Below are 10,887 nucleotides of genomic sequence, written 5' to 3'. Positions count from 1 at the left end.
GGGGCGGCATAGAAATGTTTTAAATAAATAAATAAATAAATAAATAAATAAATAAATTTGTTTTTGTTTCTTTTCAACAGACTTTACCCAGAACCAACTACAGACCTGAATTGCAACCTGTGGACAAGAGTCCATACATTTAGGAGCCTGAGATGTGATTAGCAGAACAACAAAAACAGAAAAGTATCCACAACTGCATTCAACTTAAAAAAGCGCATACAAATGCCTATTTTCAAATATGCACACAAGCATGCTTTAATCAATGGGAAAAGGTGCACATTTCAAAAAAAGTGTACAACTGATGGGTACATTTGGAAACATGCACATAAATACATGCATGCTGCTTTCTGCAAAGAGGGAAAAAAACTAAGCTTGCAAACAGATACAGACACAAGAAAGAATAAGCTTTGACATGGCAGGCTGACAAAGTATGCTTAGTTGATTCACACATACCTAACTGTTCCATGCTCAGCTACCCTTAAGAGCATTCACTTAAAATAGTCCAATATCAGAATAGATAGCCAGCACTCCCTATCTGTCCCCAAGGTTAGGAGTCTTATCTTGGGAAGTGGGTAGCAGTCAGCAGGGGAGTCTAGTAAAGAGGCCCATCAGCTTTTTCATTGGCTGGAAATGATGCAGGCACTTTTTTTCCTGCCAAGCTGATGGTGCCTACAGGGAAAAGGCATTAAGGGAATTGATGCCTAGATCCAGACCTCTCCTACCTTCACCTTAAGAATGCATGAGAATGCCATTGTGGGACTGACATCTTGACAGATAGTAGTTGGCCATGCTATATTTCATTCCATTCCCTTCGCCCTAGTGGTGTCAACTCTATTGCTTGTGAGTTAATCCAACACATGAATTCCATGGTTAGTTAGTTAATGGTGGAAACTGTACCAATGAGATCTTTTATTTCCTTCATGTCTTTAGATTTGTGTGAATGGGGTCATTAAAAAATATTGCAATTCTATCTTGCACACAGATGCATGGCTGCTGCTCTCTCTCCTCTATGTAATGAATGTAATGAGATTACTGGTCTCATTTCATTCTTCCCTCCATCGCAAACTTTCAAACCATGTATATTACAGATCCCTAGCCCTATTCTTTATATTGAGCAACTGACATGTTTTCTGGTGCAGACTTTTAAACCCTTTCACAATTCCATGCATAGTGATGATGAGTTTTGCATGGGAAGTGCTAAAGTGGAGGATGACAAGGACAATTGCATAACATAACTCTGCTGAGCAAAATTAAATAGTGTGCAGAAAAGATGAAAATGCCAAGAAGAATATGCTTCTATGGGGTGACCAATAAATGGGCAGATATATGATTGTAGATATATGCATGAGATCACTGCTAAAACATTTTTTTAATTGCTCAAATTTCTCCAATTTAAAGACCCAAAAAAAGAAAGAAATTGGATTTGTGCAAATGACCATTCACATAAACCACAGAACTTCTTAAAAACGTAATGTGGGTAACATTTCTGGAATTGGAAACCATCATCTCCTACAGTCCACCACCGGTAATTGAAATGGAAATGCTATGAAATCTGATTGGGCTTAAATGGAGCAGAATTCCAAAATTTTGGACATCATTGAAGCTGCCAAGCAAATGCTACACACCATGAGGCTGTTGGAGGATAAAGAAGGGCTGGAAGGACTAGAGGGGAGTGTGGGATATGAACAAAATTGTGTGGGGGGTATACTTTTAATTAAGAGCATAAGAGTCCTGCTGGATCAGGTCAAAGGCCTATCATGTCTAGCATTCAGTTGCTGAAATGCCTTCAGACAGTCCACAAACAGAACATGAAGCACTGCTTTTCCTCAGCTGCTGACTCTAATCCTGCAGCCATTGCATCTTCCATGGAATTTGTCTACTCTCCTTTAAAAAATCAAAACAGGTAGTAGCCATCACAAGTTGTGCTGGCAAATCACATAGTTTAACAAAGCATTTTGTGAGGAAGTATTTATTTTTTTCCTTCACCCCGAATCTTTCCCCATCCACCCTCATTAGACACCCCAGGTTCTTACAGTATACAGTTAGTACCTAGACCTAATCTTGACTCCACCTGTGATTTATTAGTTATTATTTTGTTTATGCCATTGTTCCATCTGGAATGCTTTCCAATACAATTTGAGGTTTAAAAATTGCACACTCAAATTGCCAATCCATTTTTAAATGAATTCTCTCATTCAAACTTTGGATGATAAAATTAGGGGGAAAGTGGCATTTGAAATATTTAGGAATTTTTGTTCCATGTCTAAACCACATTGTCCATCAGGCCACTATAACATTTTCACATAGTTATTTTTTCCATGAAGAAAAACATCTATCATTTAACAATTACAAAAGCCTTCAAGTGAATTCAGATTACCTTGTGGCACATCTAACTGTATCATTGTTCAGTATCTTATAATAATTTCCATTATTAAGAAAGAAAAGAAAATAAAAATGAAAAGAAAAGAAAAAGAAAGTGAAGAAAAGCAGATGGAAAACAGAACTATGCACGCCAACTCAATTTGCCAGAAAAGGATTGTTTATCTACACACTGAAGGTCCCAAGCTAGAAAATGCTGCAACATTTCAAAGAAAACTGAATTTGCATCTGGGCCTGGGCTTTGTCAATTACAGCTACATGCCCATAATGGTGTGAAATCACTTTATGAAAGTAGTACAATGGGTTTTCACTTTTTCACTATCCAAAACCAACAGAGGCTTGCTGCTTCATTTCAGTCATTCTTTTCCTCCTCTGCCCTATGAACTTGGAATTGGTTTTAACATTTCAACTTAATGAGGCTGGGGTCCTGATCAATATCACAGGCAGGGAAGTGTGAATGAACAAAATGATCAAGGCAAAAGCAGGCAGGAGAAGCTGTGATTGATCTCCAAATTCAGGGGAACTGGTAGGAATCTCCAGGTGAGTCTGAAAACCCTACTCATGGCTCACATAAAGGTAGCCTGTAGGAATGAATGGACTGTAAGAGAGATCACAGGACTGTGACTCAGTCCTGTAAATACTGACTAGGGAAGCGATTAACTCTTCTTTTGGATGGTGTGTGAGGGGGTGCTCCATCTTACTTAAAAGCAAAAATAAGGTCTTTGAGAAAGTTATTTCAGTTCATTGTTTAAAATAGGTTTTATCCAGTTTTCATCTTCCAGATGGAGCATAGACCTGTAAACAAACTGCAGTTGAACTTCGTACATTTCTGAGTTTACCGTGTGATTTGCAAACCCCCCAAGTGTGATTGACATCATATGTACATTGGAAAAATGTGCTTTTTAAAAAATACAAGAGAAACACACTCTCATCAATGGCAAAGGATGTGTATATTTTGAAGACATTGGCAGTTAATGCTTACTTTGCACAAATAAGCATGAAAGCAGATACAAATTTCCATGGAAAAGAAAAAAAGGATTGCAGTCTGATATGGAGACAAAAGTGGAATGAACATTGAGTTGGAATTTGGAAAATAACCTCGTCCCACATTGTTTGATTGGCTGTCACAATGAACTAGATTTCAGCAAATGTTGCTATAGCATGAGGCTTGACTGTATGCCACGTATCTTCTAATGTGGTCAGTGCGATAATTGCTAGCATGAGGATGTATGCAACGATCAGCTGGTTTCCTGCATGTCAGGAGTAGCTCCCTCCCTCCCTGAGTCTTAGCAGACTCTGATGAAACTTTGGAAACAGAGTCCTTTTATTCAAACTCAACAGTTTACAGAATGGTATAAATCAAAATACCTTTTTCTGGAGATGTGGGAGAAGCGTCTGCCCATGAAAAGAGGTGAATCCAAAAACAACTTGCTTCCCTTTCAGAAAAGATTTGGACTCCACCCTGAGGGTTGTTCCCACTGCTTGAAGGGTAGATGACGTGACCTCCAGACATTTCTTAATACGTCTGCTCACTTCACTTGAGTAGCAAAACTCCCCCTGCATCTGCTCCCCTCCAGCTCTGAAATGTCTCCCTCATTTTCCAAAGTGTGCTGGTTCTTACACTCTGCCTGAGAATCTTCACTAGGTAACTTTAAAATGGCAGATTCCTCTGCCCAGCTCTGCCCCCTCCTCAGAACTGGATGAATCTAACTGAGCAGGCTGTAATGTGGGTGAACTGGACCCTTCTCTCACCACACAAGGTAGTTTGCAGGCTTCCCTGTGTTAACCAAGGCATTTCCTGATATCCAGGAAAAGAACAGAAGTAGGAGATACTCAGGTTAAAGGTGAGACAGAAAGAACTGAAGACCTAATGTAATCACTTGAGAGATTCTTCACTATAGCTCAGACTACAAAAAAGCTCCATTTTTAAACCTGTTTCTAGGTGAAATACAGCATGATCCTGTGCAAGTTTGTGCAGAAATTTTATTGACCTTTAGGTAAGCACGCACAGGATTACAGACATTGGTTCGTTTCCACAGAGCTGAGTAATACTGTATCACTATAGTTAATTTATAATAAGACCATGTCAGAAGTCCCAAAAGCAATGATGTTGTTAATGAGAGAACATGTTCCTCATATTATTGTCAAACAACACATCACATTACTCTTTTTGAGTCTGTTCCTGAGGTCTTCCAATCTCCTCCTAATGCAAAAGGTGAGTATCAGCTTGTACCCTTAATTATGTTTGACAACTTGTTTTTTGCTCATGGGGAAACAAGCAAATTAACTGCTAACCCACCCAGACATTAAGCAGATATAAACAATGCATGCTAGAGCACTCCTATACTTATCACAGAAACATTGTTGGCTATTACAAGCAACAGTATGATTCCGCAGCTATACAATACAAAGTAAGATCTCCGTAGGGGAAGTGGGTTGATATTCAACAGAACTGTCGGTCATGTCAAGTAAATATCTATTCTTATATATAAATTTATTACTTGTTAATGGCAATGGATGAATTTCCCAAAGCTAGATAAGATGCCTGCTCAAGGGCATGCATAACACGGATGGTTGGTAGTCATGACATCCCGAACAGGTAGGAACATGAATGTACTCCATGAAGGAGAAAGAATGAATTCTGTAGGTAGGCTTAGGGCCACCTACATGCTGGTAGGTTCAGAGCATGCTGATGACTCTAGGACATTAGAACTACTTGAAAACTTAGCATGGTCTGCCCAGGTGCTTGTTTGTCCCCTCTGTTCAGGGTATATATTAGTGAACATATAATACAAAAACAGCATAATATAACACCCTATAACACAACCTACTGTAAAACCTGGAAGGTAGGAGACAAATACTACTTAACCCTCCACTTCTTCACTCCAGTCACATTGCATAAATATTAACAGTGTTTATTCCACCTGAGAAACATCACTGCTTTTGTGTCAGGATACGTTTTGTTTGGAAGTGAAGTCATACTGCAACAGAGTAGGTCAGAAGCCTAGCGTTACTGCTCTCTGTGGGCCTAAAACAGCTGTGGCTGTCTTAGTTACAGTTGCTATATTAGAGTGGCATTATTGGAAAATGACTAGGTGGCATCATTGGGAAACGACTAGGGATGAAGTCAGCTTGAAGATCTGCTCAGCCTGATCATGGAGGTCAGTGACAGTGATTTGCATCAAGTGGCGCCATAAGGAGTATGACTGGATAAAGGATTTGCAAAAAAAAATCAGAGACCACGGAAGGGAGGAATGTTAATAGGAATGTTAACCAAGAATATCTAAATGAAGTACATTTGAAGTATCTTAGCTAAAGAGTGTATTCCTTTTGCAATCAATTCCCTTAATATATGTAACTATAAATACATGTAAATAATCCACTTAATACAATCTCTTGTAAATAGTTCCCTTAATTCTGAGTGGTAGGAACAATTACTATTAGTAGCATTACATTACATTTATATCCTGCCTTTCTCCCTCACTTGTGAGGAATCCAAAGAGAATTACACAGACTTCTTCTTCCTTTCCATTTTATCCTCACAGAAGTAGGTTATGCTGAGAGTCAGTGTCTGACCCAAAATCACCCAGTAAGCTTCATGGTGGAGTGAGAATTTGATCCTGAATCTCCTGAGTCCCAATTCAGAACTAGCCACAACACCACATTAGTTCTCAATCCCATGCCTACTCCATAAAAACAAGACTGCAGTTTTTCTAAGAAGTACAAGGGTTGATTGTTAGTAGTAGTAGTAGTCAAAGAATTTATAGCTGATACCAGCTTGTAGCAGGAAATCCCATAGCCTCAAGTCTCATGTTTTAAAAAAGTAGCATGGTTTTTCCAGATTTGATAATTTAAATGGAATAATCCACAGTGATTGCCAAAGTGGGACAATCTAAGATTCCCCTAGATCAAAAGCTGAGGCCCTTCAGTTGTTTTTCAACACCAGTTATCATCAGTTCTAGTCATCCTGGTCAATGGCAAGGGATGATGGGAATGTTAGTTCAACAACATGAAGAGAGCCAGTGTGGTGTAGTGGTTAAGAGCATGGGACTGGGATTCAGACCATCTGGGTTCTAGTCCCTGCTCAGCCATGGAACCAACTGGGTGACTTTGGGTCAGTCACAGACTCTCACCCCAACCTACCTCACAGGGTTGTTGTTGTGGGGATAAGATGGAGGAGGAGAATGATGTAAGCTGCCTTGAGCCCTTTGTAGGAAAAAGGCAGGGTATAAATCGATAAATAAATAAAAATAAATAAAGCTACAACTTCCCTACCAGATGACAATATATATATTTGTTTACATTCTGTCCTGTTTAAAAGACCACTGATCTAGAATTATATAATACTTCAAAATAAAATTCTCTTGCACAAGTCACATTGAAAAGAATGCAGGAGCATTATCATGTCTCACCTGAGCCCCTTTCATTTCAATGTGGTTTGTACAGGTGACCTTCCGGTTTGGGCTGCATCCTACTGCATCATTTCCCAAGCATCAGTAATTCAACATGCAGAACTGGCAGGATTCCATACCCATACACAATTCCTGATGATACTTTCCCTTCTCTTCTTTCCATTTCTGATCCAGCAAGGATGTCCACAGTCCAATATGACATCCAAGTGTAACATGTCCGGTCACAATGTCAGATCAAAAGCTTCTTAATTCTATCTTGTTGGTTAACAGTTTCTCCTGTCTCTCTTACACTGGCCTTCAAGACATGTCAGAAATCTCTCCCTCTTTTTCCTACATTGTGGTTTTCAAACTGCATTCTGTCAAACTTGCAACCAAAGAAGTACAGTGCTGGTGGAAAAGTCTTTCTCAAAGGCAGGTTGTCCATAATATCCAGTCAATGCTCTGTGCAAACTGAGTGTCTTCCTAAAAGAACACTTTTCTACAATATCAACTGGAGTTCCTTGATAGACAAAACAACAAGAAAAATATTTCCAGCAAATACGAAGTTTGAATGCCACTATTGTATAACTGTAATGCCGTGTGTCTTCATATGTTTCATCTAAGCCATCAACTAAACTTCAGTAAAATTTGTATGTGCTACTTTTCACATATACTTAGATGAAGAATGCCCACCAAACGTGTGTTAACCTGTCAGGAATATGGTAACCATTGTCCGTTCTTCATCAAACCTATATTTATTGTCACTGGGATTGATGAGGAATTAATAGAGTAAATTTTACAGATTTTCTTCAGAAATAACCTTTCAATTGGGTCAAAAAGTATCCAACCAGTGCAAAATACTGATGTTTTCAAGCCATTTTCATGAGAACATTGTCAAAGTTGGTTTTGTGAATGTAAGATCCATGAGGGGTCAGACCAAATCAACCCTCTAGTCTAGCCTAAAGGCCTGTTTCCAACAACAAAGAAATGCATTGGAAAACCCAGCTCTGAGCTTGAGCACAGCATCACCTTCCCACCATTTCTCCCTAAGCAATAGCATTTATAAATAGTGCCTCTGAATATTGACGTTCAATTTAGTTATCAGAGCTAATAGTCCTTCGTAGACCTCAGGGTGCCTTTCAGGAAGCTTGTGCACATGTGTGTCCTGCAGCAGGCTTTGGACTGACATGAGAGCCCTAAGCTTCTCACAGCCAACTACTTACCAGCACATCAAATGCTCGGTTCAGTTTAAGAGAAAACTAGTAAGAACATTGTGATGCAATAGAGTAATGGATGAAAGAGGAAGGAAGATCACAGTAATGTTGGATGGTATGAAATCATTATCCTAAGTTAGAGCAGGATGGAAGAAATATGATACAAAAGTGTCAGGGATAGTTGCAACCCTCTTAGTTCAAGCTAAGGACATGAAACTCCCATCCTCGAGGCAGGCCTTTCCACTGGTTGGTCTCCAGGTCTGCCAGTCTCTGCAAGAGATGGGTTGTGTTGCATCTCCTGTTTCATCTGACAGCTAATTCTTGGATCCCCACCTCTTGCTTTCCAGTGATTTCACAGGGATTTCATTGACTGCCCTCTGATAGATTAGGTATGAGCTGGCTCACCACTTCACCATCACAATTATTCTTCCATATCTCCTGTTTCCCTTGACATCTTGGCACATCTTCCCCAATCCCCCCCCCCCCAGTCCCCTAGTTAGACTCAATTAGTTCTCAGGTTTCTTGGGGCATTTTTGCAGAGTTATTGGGCCTAATACCCTCCAATGGAGAATGCAAGACTTCATAAATCAGACTAAATGCAGAATTAATGCTCCAGTGCTGGTCAGGCTCTGAGATACTACTGGTATCTTTGAGTCTCTTGTCCGTTATGCTCTCCTCATCACAATTCTCTCTTTGATGCTTTCAGTAAATCAAACATTCTTTGTATTATAAGCACTCTGTGAACTAATAGCACAGGAGTTTTGTACAATTTATCTTTACTCCCAAATGGAAGAAAAGGAAAAATGTTGTCTCTGGCATTTTGTGCTTTTGCAGTACAGCAACTGTGATATTCCTGCTGCCGCCACCCTGTATTGCCACTTAAGGCTGGAAGCCACCACTGTTGAAGGCTGATATTCTTGTTCTGTGCCAAGTCCTGGTTGTCCACATTCATCTCTCCTGAAACAAGGGGAACAAGGAAGGAAGGAAGGAAGGAAGGAAGGAAGGAAGGAAGGAAGGAAGGAGTACAGAGAAGAAAGGGGGTTCCAAAAGTCTGTTCCTTTGGACTTCAAAGATTTCTTGCTTTCCAAAAAGTTTTCTTTTATGCTGTTATTGCTGCTATACATCCTAGCATTGCCATGGAAACTGATGTACAAAAGCCAAGTAGGATTAATGAAAACCTAATTTTTAGGAAGTAGTGGTATAGGAAAGGGGAAACAGAATTAACTCAGTGTCTTTGATGTGGCTATTGATATAAATGTGGTACAAATACACCAAGATGAAATTTGAATAACAACAATGAAGAGAAAAATGTGCATGGTGAAAGTTTGTTCTTTTTTGCAAGCTCCTTCAAACTAGTTGCTGATTAAAGTTACAGACAATTTGAAACATGCCAGCTAAACCTACTTAAAGAATAAGGTTGATTCAATGAATAGGCCAGATCTACAGACTCTTAAAAATGTCTTTAAAGCAAGACCACAGCTGTGTTATTGTTTTATGATATGTTCCATGTTAGCACAAACACCTCCCTTGTGCGAGAGCAAATTTTAAATGGAACATGACCTTGCTTTTTGTCTATGAAACCATAGTGCATTACCATTTAATTTGTCCATAGTCTGCTCAGATAGCTCATTCTATTCTGAGGAGGACATGGTGGGGGGGTGGGCAGAGGTGAGCAGATGACTTGGCAGTTTCAAGGTTACCTGGTCAAGATTCTCAGGTGGAACGTAAGAACCTGCCCTCCTTGGAAAAGACGGGAGACATTTCAGAGATGAAGGAGAGGAGATGCAGGGGGAATTCCTTGACTTCATCAGGGGACAACAGGAGAAATGGGTGGACCAGTTATGAGCTGCTTGGTGGTAACACCATCTAGGCCAGAAGCAGCAGGAGCCTCCCTCAAGGTGGAGCCAGAAACTTTCCGAATGGGCAGGAAGGAGGGGAAATTTCAGTTTGAATGCAACTCTTCACCTGGGCAGATGCTTCTCCTACATCTCTGTGTTTTATTTTATTTGTGTCTTACTGTTAAACCGCCCTGAGACTACGGTAAGGGTCAGTCTAAAAAAGTTTTAAATTAACATTCTCCTTGAGATTTTATTTATTTATTTATTTTATGCTGTTTTGTAACCTGTAATAAAGGGCTGTAATTCTAAGGTGTCATTTGAGTCTGGCAAAGAGGAAAAGACGGAGGGTGGGACACCCTCAGGACAAAATGAGCCAACGATCTTCTTGCACTACTACTAGTACTACTAATATTGTTTAACCGTTCATACTTTTACCTAATGCAATTTTTTAAAATAGTAATTCATTTCTAGCAATGCTAGAAATAGATCTAGTTCAAGCTATACTCCATCAAAAAATAACATAAAAATAAATAAAAGCATATCAAATAATCTCTATGTTTGAAACAGAAAACCACATTGCATTTTTGAATATATTCTTACAGTATCCATCAATGGAATCTGGTTTATTATAAAATTATCCTGTCATCTTTTTTATTCATTTGTTCATTTTTGGCATCTTCTTGCTCCAGTAACCATATACGAAGATATTTTTTTATGTTCCTTCTGGGTGAAACTATTCATATAATTTAGCAAGAAAAATACTGACTCAAGTGGGATTTCATTTCCCAAAATCTTTGCTATTAGAATATCTCTCCCCACTATTTCTTTATTAAGTAAGTATCATTTCCAGAATACACAAAACAAAACACTCCAAATTTTCCTTATGTTTCCAGCAAGTTGGTGAATAATTATTATTTATCACCACCAGAGGAATCATTGTTTATCAAAATTCCGTTTCACACAACCATGTTCAAAGAAAATCAACAAGTAATACTTCTCTGTGGGAAATTTTCCATATATTTTATGCCCATTTATCCAAAAAATATTTAAGTTTTGCTTTCCAGA

Source organism: Varanus komodoensis, unplaced genomic scaffold (assembly GCF_004798865.1).
Source record: "Varanus komodoensis strain SLA01 unplaced genomic scaffold, ASM479886v1 scaffold13_3, whole genome shotgun sequence".
NCBI lineage: Eukaryota > Metazoa > Chordata > Lepidosauria > Squamata > Varanidae > Varanus > Varanus komodoensis.
The sequence above is the reverse complement of the archived record's forward strand: the minus strand, read 5'-3'. Positions refer to the sequence as shown.